The sequence below is a fragment of the Mastomys coucha genome, unplaced genomic scaffold, assembly GCF_008632895.1.
Source record: "Mastomys coucha isolate ucsf_1 unplaced genomic scaffold, UCSF_Mcou_1 pScaffold1, whole genome shotgun sequence".
NCBI lineage: Eukaryota > Metazoa > Chordata > Mammalia > Rodentia > Muridae > Mastomys > Mastomys coucha.
This window is the reverse complement of record NW_022196891.1, coordinates 69363405-69375275: the sequence shown is the minus strand read 5'-3', so window position 1 is coordinate 69375275 and position 11871 is coordinate 69363405. Positions and strand designations below refer to the sequence as shown.

Sequence of the window (11871 nt, the reverse complement as noted above, 5' to 3'; positions counted from 1 at the left end):
ACTATCATATCATCAGCAAATAGTGATAATTTGACTTCTTCCTTTCCAATTCGTATCCCTTTGATACCTGACTTCTCATTGGAGACTCTAAAAGCCAAAAGAGCCTGGGCAGATGTGCTATAGACTCTAAGACACCACAGAGGTCATCCCTGATTACTATACCCACCAAAACATTCAACATCATAAATGGAGAACATAAGATATTCCATAATAAAACCAAATTTAAACAGCATCTGTATACAAATTCAGCCCTATAGAAGATGATAGAGGGAAAAATTCCAACTAAAAGAGGTTAACTACACCAATAAAATCACAAGGGATAAACAATCTCAGAGCAGCAAAATCAAAAGAAAAAAGCACATGTACATGCCCACACACACACACACACACTACCACCACCACCACCAACAAAATAACAGAAATCAACAATCATTGGTCATTGTCCTATCTCAATATAAATGATATCATTCCCCCTTTCAAGACACAGGCCAATAGAATGGATGTGAATATAGGATCCATCTCTTGTGGCATCCAAGACACACACCTCAACATCAAAGACAGACATTACCACAGAGTAAAGGATTGGAAAAAGGTATTCCAAGCAAATAGATCTAAAAATCAAATTGGTGTAACCACTTTAATATCTAACAAAACAGACTTCAAACCAAAACTAATCAAAAAAGATAGGGAAGGATGCTATATATTCGTCAAAGGAAAAATTCATCGAGAGGATATTGCAGTTATTAATATCTATGCTCAAGACACAGGGCACTCAGGTTTCTAAAAGAAACACTACTACAGCTTAAATCACATACTGACCCTCAAATATTGATAATGGAAGATTTCAAATCCCCACTGTCATCCAGCTAAAAACCAATGGAGAAATGCTAGCACTAACAAACATTATAAACCAAATGCACCTAATAGATATTAATACAGATTTTACCCAAACACAAAAGGATATATGGGTTTCCCTTCTCCCTAGGATCACCAACCACTGGCCCATAAGGACAAAGGGAGAAGAGACAAAGATCAGGATTTCAGATGCCCCCATGAATACAAATGGAAATGATATCAATCCAGAATCAGCTTTGGGGAGATACATCAACTTTACTGGTATAAGTAAAGACATATAGTTTAGCAATGGGGGTAAAAATATCCTGGGTGGGCAAAAGTCATTGGCTGAAGGCTGCCATACTGAGATGTCTCATTAGCATGGGGAGGCATCTCAGGTGCTTGTTGAACAGGTTCTTACTGAGAGCAAGGAAGCTGAACCTGTAATCTAACCATGGCTACATGACATTGCAGACGTGCTGGGGTTTCAAACTCTCAGACAAGATCAGAGAAGGAGAAGCCCTGTTAGTAAAAGGAGTCTGCCTTTTTGCACTGAGCTCGGGGCTTTTGGTAATGTCAGTCCTCAACCATAGCAGAGCAACAAGAATATACATTTTTCTCTGCATTTCATGGAAACTTTCTCCAAAACTGTCCAAAATTGAGACACAAAGCAAGTCTCAGTAAATACAAGAGCATTGAAATAATTCCCTGTATACTATCAATAATTCATAGATTAAAACGATATCAACAACAACAGAAGCAACAGAAAGCTTATAAACTTATGGAAACTGAAGAACTCTCAACTGAATGGAAAAGAAGTAGAAATTAAGAAAGAAATTAAAGACTTCCTAGAATTCAATCAATATTAATATATACCCAAACTTATGAGACACAATGAAAGTAGCTCTCAGGGGCAAGTTCATAGTACTAATTGCCTAAATTTAAAAAAAAAATGTTTTGAGAGATCCCATAATAGCAACTAGCAGCTTAAAGGCACACCTAAAAGCACTAGAACATAAAGAAGGAATCACACACAAAAGGTATAAATGCCAGTAAATGATTAAACTCTGGCAGGCATCAATGAAATAGAAACAAAAAGAATAATACAAAGAATCAATGAAACAAAGAGTTGGTTCTTTGAGAAAATCAACAAGATAGGCAAGCACTTACCCAAACTAACTAAAAGACAGAGAATATTCAAATTAACAAAATCAGAAAATAAATGGGGAACCTAAGAACAGATGCCCAGGAAATCCAGAGAATCAAAAGAAACATACTTTAAAAACCTATAGTTCACTAAACTGGAAAATTTAAGGGTAATTTTCTTGATGGATACCAATTACTTAATTTAAATCAAGATCAGATATAAAATTTAAACAGATCTATAGCTCGGCCGTGAAGTCGAAGCAGCCATTAAAAGTCTCCCAACCAAAAATAATTCTATAAATCTACCAGATTTTCAAAGAACAGTTAAGATCAATAATCCTTAAATTATCCTACAAAATAGAAATAAAAGGATCATTGCCAAATTCATTTTATGAGACCACAAACACACTGATTCCAAATCATGCAAAGATTCATCAAAGAAAGGGAATTACAAACCAATTTCCCTCATGAACATAGACACAAAAATACTGAATAAAATACTCACAAACCAAAATCCAAGAACACATCAAAAATATCATCCACCATGATCAAGTAGGCTTCATCCCAGAGATGCAAGGATGGTTCCACATATAAAAATCAGTCAATGAAATTTACCATATAAATAAACTGAAAGAAAAAAAACCACACATGATCATCTCATTAGATGCCAAAAAGGTTTAACAAAATCTAACACCCTTTCATGATAAAAGTCTTGGAGAGATCAGAGATACAAGGGACATACTTAAACACAGTAAGGTCAGTTAACAGGAAACCTATAGCCAACATCAAATTGAATGTAAAGAAACCCAAAGCATTTCAACTAAAATTAGAAATAAGACAAGCTTGTCCACTCTCTCCATAACTACACAATATAGTGTTTGAAGTCTTAGCTAAAACAATATTGTCCACTCTCTCCATAACTACACAATATAGTGTTTGAAGTCTTAGCTAAAACAATAAGACAATTGGAGGAGACCAAGGGTATCCAAATTGGAAAGGAAGAAGTCAAAGTATCTTTATTTGCAGGTGATAAGATAGTATAATTAAGTTACCCTAAAAATTCCACCAGAGAGCTCTGACATCTAATAAACAACTTCAGCAAAGTAGCTGGATAGAAAATTAACTCAGCAGAAGTAGTACTCCTCCTAGATACAAATGACAAATCGACTCAGAAAGAAATCAGGGAAATGATACTTTTAGTAATAACCTCAAATTTATATAAACTGTTTTGGCAGAACTATAACCAAAGAAATGAAAGACTTGTACGGCAAAACTTCAAGTCTTTGAAGAAAGAAATAGAATAAGATATCAGAAGATGAAAGATCTCTCATGCTCATGGACCTGTAGTATGGGGAATGTAGAGGTCAACCTCGTAAAGGAAAAAGTGGGATGAAGAGCAAGGTGTCACAGGCTCCCGCAGCTCCTCAAAGAGTCCTGATCTGCTCTACATGTATTAGATTTAAGATGGCTCCAGGAACACCAGTGAGACAGAAAAATGGAACTGAGACCAGGGTGGTGGCTCCTTGCCCCATCTTCAAGGAAGTCCTAACAGGTGACCATGTTCCCTCCTACCAAGCCACCTCTTCTGAGTTACCTCATCAGGCAGGGCTTTAATTGGGGCATGGTGACAGTGTGGCAAGAAACTATAGGCCAAGAATTTAGAGGCTTGGGATTGGCTCTAACCCTGTATATAAGCTTATTCACTGGGCAATAAACTCAGATCTGCACCTTGATTCTGGTCTCTGGAGTCTGATTCCTGGGATTCATCTGTGACTCTGTCACCTCTCAGCCTCCATCCTTGATCCTGTTTGTACATCTTGTGCCTGAACAAGGACCCGCAAATGTCCTGTGCAACAAAAAATGGGTGAGTAGATCTCTCCAAGCAAAATGGGCAATACTAACTCTCAGAGGAATGTGCCGGACCTGAGGAGTCTCAATGAACGCTAGAGACAGCAACTCGACTCGACTCACCAGGGGTCTGGAGCCAGCTCAAGAGATTAAAGCCAGAACCGAGAGCCCAGTATTCATAAGGGACTAAAACTTTGATCCGCCCTCCTGCCTGGAGCCCTTGCTTTGATATGTTCGATTCCTGTTCCCACTTATGTGCTAAAAGGCATGACTGTTTCGCCTCAAGTATATATATCCCGTTTCTCTAAGTAAAGATTACACCTCGATAAGTACTTTTCCTGGTGTCGCCTCTTTGTCCTCCCTACCCGCTTATTTTACAGAATCTCGAGTTCCCCTGTTCGTGAATCACCCACGGAATGAAGTGAAGCTGCAGGTCGGTTTCCTTCAGAGGAAGCATAGTCAATTTGAAGAGTTTGAAAGGGATCTTGGCTTAGATGTCCTGAAAAGATACTCAATACCTTTTATGAGAAAGCTATGGACATATGTCCATGGATGTTAGATGACAGTATTTGGTATGAGCCTACCTGGGAAAGGGGAGTGGTGCTGACATGGACGAAGGAGTTGGAAGAAGAGCTGCCTCCGTACTTTTTCCTAAAAGTCGAGTCCATCTTGAGCTGCCTTCATGGTTCTGCACTAAATCTGCAGCTTCTGTCTGCTTTATTGACAAGTTCCAGGGGAGACTCCCCAACAGCACCCAAGAAAAGCTCAGAGAGCAAAGCTGCCTCCATAGATAAGCAGACTGCTGAGCCAGCAGATCTTGTCAACCCTGTCGATAAAGGCACCATTCTGTTTTACCCTCATCTGATAAATATCAAAAATGAAAGTGGGGGGCAGGTGGATCACCACCGCCAGACCCTCGGCATGCAACTAATAGGAATACATTGAAGACTAGTACACATGAAACAATGGCTCGGCCAGTTCTGCCACCTGCCTCCAATCCCTGTGGAAGAGAAGGATGTCGAATGAGAATTCAGGACCCCTCTCTAATGTTTCCTCTTCATGGAGTTAGGCTAAATCCCTCAGCAGTGGTACCTCTACCAGTGATCACAGTAATCTCCCATCTTCCTGTAGGAAATGATCCCGTACAGAGAATCTGGAAACCTTACTTTATGGAGGGACTGCAAAAATATAGGAAGCATTTGCTAAAATTGTGCTACGCTCCTACTTCGAGGAGCAGATGTTTGAATCCATGGCCACAGCTCTGAATATCTTACAGGACTGGAAAACTATTATGAGGTCTATATTATTGGGAGGTCAGTTTCTATAACAGAAGGTAGGATTTTATAACGAGGCTGATATTCTCAGACAGGGTAGCTTAGCTAGATAAGTAGCCATCCCACCTGAAACTTTGCAGGGAGAGGGTAGTTATAGCTCTCCCACTGTTAAAATGCAGGGACCACCAAATTACTTTGACCATGTTGGCCTGTGTGCCATGCAGGCCATCAGGAAATTTAATGAAGGTGCAGTACCACCCAGAAACCTGAAGCAAAAGCCCAACGAACATTTTGCAGGTTTTGTGTATCGGGTCCACAAGGCTGTTGGCCTTCACATAAATCATCATGTGGCCGTGGAAGCTTTAGCTAAGGAGTTTGTCTGGGAGGGTTACTACTGAGGGCCATAAGGCTATTGCCCCTGTCTGAAGTGTGAAAATAGAGGACTGGGTCAACATGGCTGGAGTCTCTAGAAATTCAGAAAGCCTACTAGCCACTTTAGCTCTGCACCTAAAAGTAAAAGAGGAACATAAGAAAATAAAAGATATTTGTTGGAGCTGTGGAGACCAGGAACATTTTGCCAAGCAATGCACAAATAAAGTGCAGGGAAAGAAAGAGAGAAGATGCCCTTCAGTTTGCCCTAATGCAAAAGGGTTTTCCCATTAGGCCAAGGATTGTGATCAAAAATCACTAGGGGCAGCAACCTTTAAAACTTCCAGCAGTGCAACCTCCAGCCCTACCAATAAAGGGGAAACAAATTCCTAAAATATGATGGGTCATTGGTCATAATCAAGCCAGACTGGGTTGAGCCCCTAGGAGTAGAACACCGCAGCAAGACCCTGGACTGTCTCCAAGGTAAAGCTAGTGCTGTTGGCGGAGGGTCCCAGGGAGCTGTGTATTTTGCTGATGCTCTCCTTTACCAACTTAACACATCTTTAGAAGTGTCTTCTCGACATCGGATCCCCACATGGACCAGAGTGCTCCTCTAGCCCCCTGACAAAATACAATATTGGATTTGCTTGGCTTACTCTTCAGCAGCCACCGCTACCCCTTTTGTGGATAGCATATTTCTACAGCCCTTCGGGTGCTGCAAACCTAACAATTCTGTGTCACTACCCGAGCCTAACTGTGATGCCCTTCACTCAGGATCTGCTCTCAGGACATTTACCTCTCACTCTGTAGGTCAGATATCCCTTGCTAGCTATCGTGGGAAGTTAGATAATCATTTCCCCAAAAATAATTTCCCCATCTTGCCTATGATGAGTATGTCCAATAGTCACTTTATTTCTGAGAGGCCCATCCCACAGGCTGCCTCTGGCTTCACAGATTCCTCTAAGAACTGTTGGTTGTGTCATTTATATACTAATAACCCTCTTCCAAAAATATTTAAACAATACTTCAACAGTTCAGTTCAATTAGGTGACTTGCTGGTCAGTCTGGCCAAGAAGTGGATTGGCTGGATTCTGCCTTTTTGTCATCATCTGTAGAACAAGCTTGATCCCTCCACTCATGCTTCCATAATTCTGCTCACTTGTTGCATTGACTTTCCCCTAATCATACCCCAGCCTCATACAAACATGTAGTACCTACCTGCTCAGCCTGTGGCCTGTTTCTTCCTTTGGTAACTCATTATGGCAAATGGATCTTACTCACATCCCTAAGTTTGAGTGCTTAAAATGTGTTCATATCTTGTCTAGTGTCACGCAGCACTCATCTCCTTCAGCTGTGTCTGTGTGACTAACAACCTGATCATGGACCTGAGGCATACACTTCAAAAGGAGTCAGTCTCCTGAAGTATTCAATCGCTGACATCTCCTAGCTCAGATGTGTTCCAGATTGGTCTCTGCTAAAGTCTGTGGAGAGATCTCCATGCTTTCTTTATTCAGGCATAATCGTGCCCTAAGAAATATTTCGTTATTAGCAAAACTGAGATTAAACATTATTTCCTGGCCTCCACAATGTTTCAATAATCGTAATAGATTTCCTAGCTGTAATTAGCTTGAAATTTTTACAAGGAAGCTGTCTTACCAGACAGGTGTCTCCAGAGTTGGAGATAGCAGTTAGGCACTTATTATCAGAGCAGTCCCACAAGAGTCAGAATTGCTTTACTAACCGGAGAGAAGTTGTAGGGCTTCGGTCACTAATTATGTATGTTACAGCCAAGGAATGCTAGTTTACGACCTTCAGCTGCTTGCCTCAGGCAGACCCAGAGAATTTATCTTGCAGCTGCTGAAACAGCCCAAGAAGAAGGACACTACACTTCCTGTGCTTTGCACCTGGTGGCTTGTTCTCACCGACCTTGATGTAGCCGTCTCCTGCCTATGTGACTTCTGTCATTTGCCCTGTTCTCTATATACTATATAAGCCTAATTTTTACTTTATACAAATTGCACTCAGATACCACACTCCCTTGTGTCATCTCTGTTTGTTACTTGCTGAATTCTTTACCTACCAGGCCTGAACTCATAGCACCCCGCAGAACAAGGGATCCTCGAAGTAAACCAGTCCATGGCAGCCTAGATACCTCCTCCTAAGTTTTTGGTACAAAACAACCCAAAGAAAACCCCAAGATCGTCATTGCCACTATGAGAAAGGCTATGCTGGTCATGGGTGTCTCTTATGCCCTAAAAACTGATAATGGGCCAGCATATGTTAGTTGGGAGGATTGAGGTTTCTCTCACTGGACTGGAATTCCCCATAATCCTCAAAGTCAAGCTAACATTGAGCAAGTCTACTCCTCTCTCTCAAAAAAAAGGGGGAGTCGATATGGGGGACTTGCCTCCAGGATAAATTAATAGAAGAATTATTTACTATACATTTTAAAACTTTTGACAAATAGGGTCTCACCCTAGCATATAAACACTAGGAGGTTTATATATGGAGTGTAAATAAATAAATAGGTAAATAAAAAAAACACCAGGAGGGGGAGTATGCTGCCAAGAAGAATTCCTTTGTCTTTGGTCTATTTGAGAGACCCTACAGAAAACACCTGAAACATTCCAGTCCCTCTGCTAACCATGGGGCGAGGGCTTGTCTGTGTTTTTTCAGAAACAGCAGATAAGTCCATTTGGGTTCCTGACAGTTCCATTAAGCTCTGCACCACTAATGGTCCAGATGAAGCTGATATAGTGCCACTGAGGACTGCCTTGGAGAACCTCTTACTGAGTGACTCAAACGAGAAAGAGGAGAGATGACTGCCAGTCCCTACAATGTCGAAACCAGTGGGGAGGACACCCCTAGGAAACCACACCAGTGACTTGGGCAAGCCCCAAGACTCTTGTAAACTAGGTGCAGAGAATGTCTCCAGAAGGAGCAGAGGCAAGACCATCTTTCCTTTTCTACTGATGTGTGCTATCATAACAGCTAATTTTGGGGTACATGCCCAGCCACTCTTGTGAGATTCCATTAGGAATCTTCCCACTTTCTTTATGTTAGTTGGGATTCCTAGTTGTCTAATGTGGATAGTAACAATCCAGCAATGGGAGAGAATCAAGTCCCCATCACGTCTACCCTAGTACTTTGATGTAATGATGATTTACCTGGTCCCAGAGATGGTGGGCTTTTGTCTAACAGAAAATATATGCCTAGAGGATTTCATACTACTTACTCAAGTAGATACCAGGGACTTCTCCAACTGGGTCAAGGCTCATTAGGACAGGTAGTGGCCAATATGCTTTGCTTCTACTGTCCCCCAGTGGGGAACCTCAACAGTCTATGTCTTAAATGAGTCTATGTCAGGAATAAATAGAACATTCGCTGTCCCTCGAAATATCAAGGCTCAACAGTTTAGCTCCAAGTTGCTCTTCTTGGAAGTCTTTAGCCTTCAAATAAAGACAGAAGGGAGACGTGTCAGGGATGTAGAAGTTAAACTTGTGAAGGAAAAAGTAGGATGGAGAGCAAGGTGCCACAGGCTTCTGTGATTCCTCGGAGTCTAATCTCAACATTAGATCTAAGATAGCTCCAGAAACACCAGTGAGACAGCAAAAATGGACAGGTCAGAGTGGTAGTTGTCTCCACCCCCAATCTTCATGGAAGTCCTAAAAGGCGATGTTACTTACACACTCCTTCTGACTTACCTTATCAGGCAGGGTTTTCATTGGAGCATGGTGATGGTGTGTCAAGATACCATGGGCTGAAGTGTCAGGGGCTTGGAATTGTTACACTGTGTATAAGCTTATCCACTGGGCAGTAAATTCAGAACTGCACTCTGATGCTGATCTCTTGAGTCTGATTCCTGGGATTTGTCACATGATTCCATCAGCTCTCATCCCCATCCTCAGTCCTGTTCCCACATTGTAGAATTAACTTAGTAAAAACTGATCATCCTACCAAAAGCATTCTGCAAAATCAATACAATCCCTACCAAAACGCAATACAAATCTTTACAGATCTTGAAAGGATCTCAACTTCATGTGGAAAAACAAAAACCCCAGGGTAACTGAAACAATCCTGAACAATAAAAGAACTGTTGGAAGTCCTGATATCAAGTGATACTACAGAGTAAAACAGAATGAAATTGGCATTAAAAAAAAAATCAGTGGAATCAAAGTGAAGGCCCCATATAAATCCACAGAGCTATGGATAAAGAAGCTAGAAACCAACCCTGGAAAAAAGATAGCAGCATCTTCAACAAAAGTACTGGTCAAACTGGTGTCTGCCTGTAGATCTATGCTTATCACCCTGCACAAAACTCAAGTCCAAGTAGAACAAATACCTTAACATAAAACCAGATACACTGAACTGAAAGAAAAGAATGGGGAGGGTAAGTTTGCATTCATTGGCCCAGGAAAAGACTTCTTGAATGGAACAAATGTGTAGGCACTAAGATCAACAGTTAATAAATGGGACCTCATGAAACGGAAAAGTTTCTGTACGGCAAAGGACACTATCATTCACACAAAGTGGCAGCCTACAGAATGGCAAAAGTTTTGTTTTGTTTTATTTTTTCTTACCAACTCTACATCCCATATTATCTAATGTATGTAAAGGACTCAAAAAATTATATAACAAAAAATCAAATAATCCAATTAAGAAACAGGGTACAGATCTAAACAGAGAATTTTCAATAGAAGAAACTCAAATGGCTGAAAAATACTTAAAGAAATGTTCAACATCCTTAGCCATCAGGGAAATACAAACCAAAATTATTTTGAAAATCCACCTTACACCTGTCAGAATGGCTAAATCAAAAACACAAGTGATAGCTCATACTGGTAAGGACATGGAATAAGGGGAACACTCCTCCAATGTTGATGGGAGTACAAACTTGTACAGCCCCTATGATAATGAATATGGTGGTTCCTCAGAAAGTTGGGACTCAATCTAACTTAAGATCCACCTATACCACTCTTGGGCATATACCCAAAGGGAAGTTCGTATGCCACAAGGACACTTGCTCAACCATGTTCATTGCTACACTATTCATAATAGCCAGAAACTCAAAACAACTTAGATATCCCCCAATAGTAGAATGGATGAAGAAACTGTGGTGCATTTATACAATGGAGCATTACTCATTGTACTGGCTGGTTTTGTATGTCAACTTGACACAAGATGGAGTTATCACAGAGACGGGAGCTTCAGTTGGGGAAGTGCCTCCATGAGACCCAGCTGTGGGGCATTTTCTCAATTAGTGATCAAGGGGGTAGGGCCCCTTGTGGGTGGTGCCATCCTTGGGCTGGAAGTCTTGGGTTCTATAAGAGAGCAGGTTGAGCAATCCAGGAGAAGCAAGCCAGTAAAGAACATCTCTCCATGGCCTCTGCATCAGCTCCTGCTTCCTGACTTGCTTGAGTTCCAGTCCTGACTTCCTCTGGTGATCAACAGCAATGGGGAAGTAAGCTAAATAAACCCATTCCTCCCCAACTTGCTTCTTGGTCATGATGTTTGTGCAGGAATAGAAACCCTAAGACACTCACCTGTTTAAAATGCTACATCATGAAATTTGCAAGTAAATGGATGAAACTAGAACAAATCATTCTGAGTGAGATTTATCCAAAAAGATAAATATGGTATGTATTTGCTTATATGTGGATATTAGTACATTAAAAAATGATAAGTAGAATTGCTTCAAGTTTCTCTCCATTTAGTTTGATGTGAGCTACTGGTTTGCTGTATATTGCTTTTAATATGTTTAAGTATGGGCCTTGAATTCCTGATCTTTCCAAGACTTTTATCATGAAGGGATGTTGGATTTTGTCAAATGCTTTCTCAGCATCTAATGAGATGATCATATGGTTTTTTCCTTTGAGTTTGTCTATGTAGTGAATTACATTGACGGATTTCCGTATATTGAACCATCCCTGCATCCCTGGGAAGAAGCCTACTTGATCATGATGGGTGATCGTTTTGATGTGTTCTTTGATTCGGTTTGCAAGAATTTTATTGAGTATTTTTGCATCGATATCCATAAGGCAAATTGGTCTGAAGTTTTCTTTCTTCATTAGGTCTTTGTGTGGTTTAGGTATAAGTGTAATTGTGGCTTTATAGAACAAATTGTGCAGAGTGCCTTCAGTTTCTATTTTGTGGAATAGTTTGAGGAGTATTGGAATTAGGTCTTCTTTGAAGGTTTGATAAAACTCTGCACTAAACCCATCTGGTCCTGGACTTTTTTTGGTTGGGAGACTAATGATGACTGTTTCTATTTCATGAGCAGATATGGGACTGTTTAAATTGTTGATCTGATCTTGATTTAACTTTTGTACCTTGTATCTGTCTAGAAAATTGTCCATTTCATCCAGGTTTGCCAGTTTTGTTGAGTATAGGCTTTTGTAGT

At 40.6% G+C, this 11871-nt stretch overlaps 1 protein-coding gene across 3 annotated transcripts in view; it reads right to left on the bottom strand.

The window, feature by feature from the left end:
* LOC116103577 (SLAM family member 5-like) overlaps positions 1 to 11871 on the bottom strand; it is a 204889-nt gene that overhangs the window by 52189 nt on the left and 140829 nt on the right. The gene's annotated exons all lie outside the window — the stretch shown is intronic.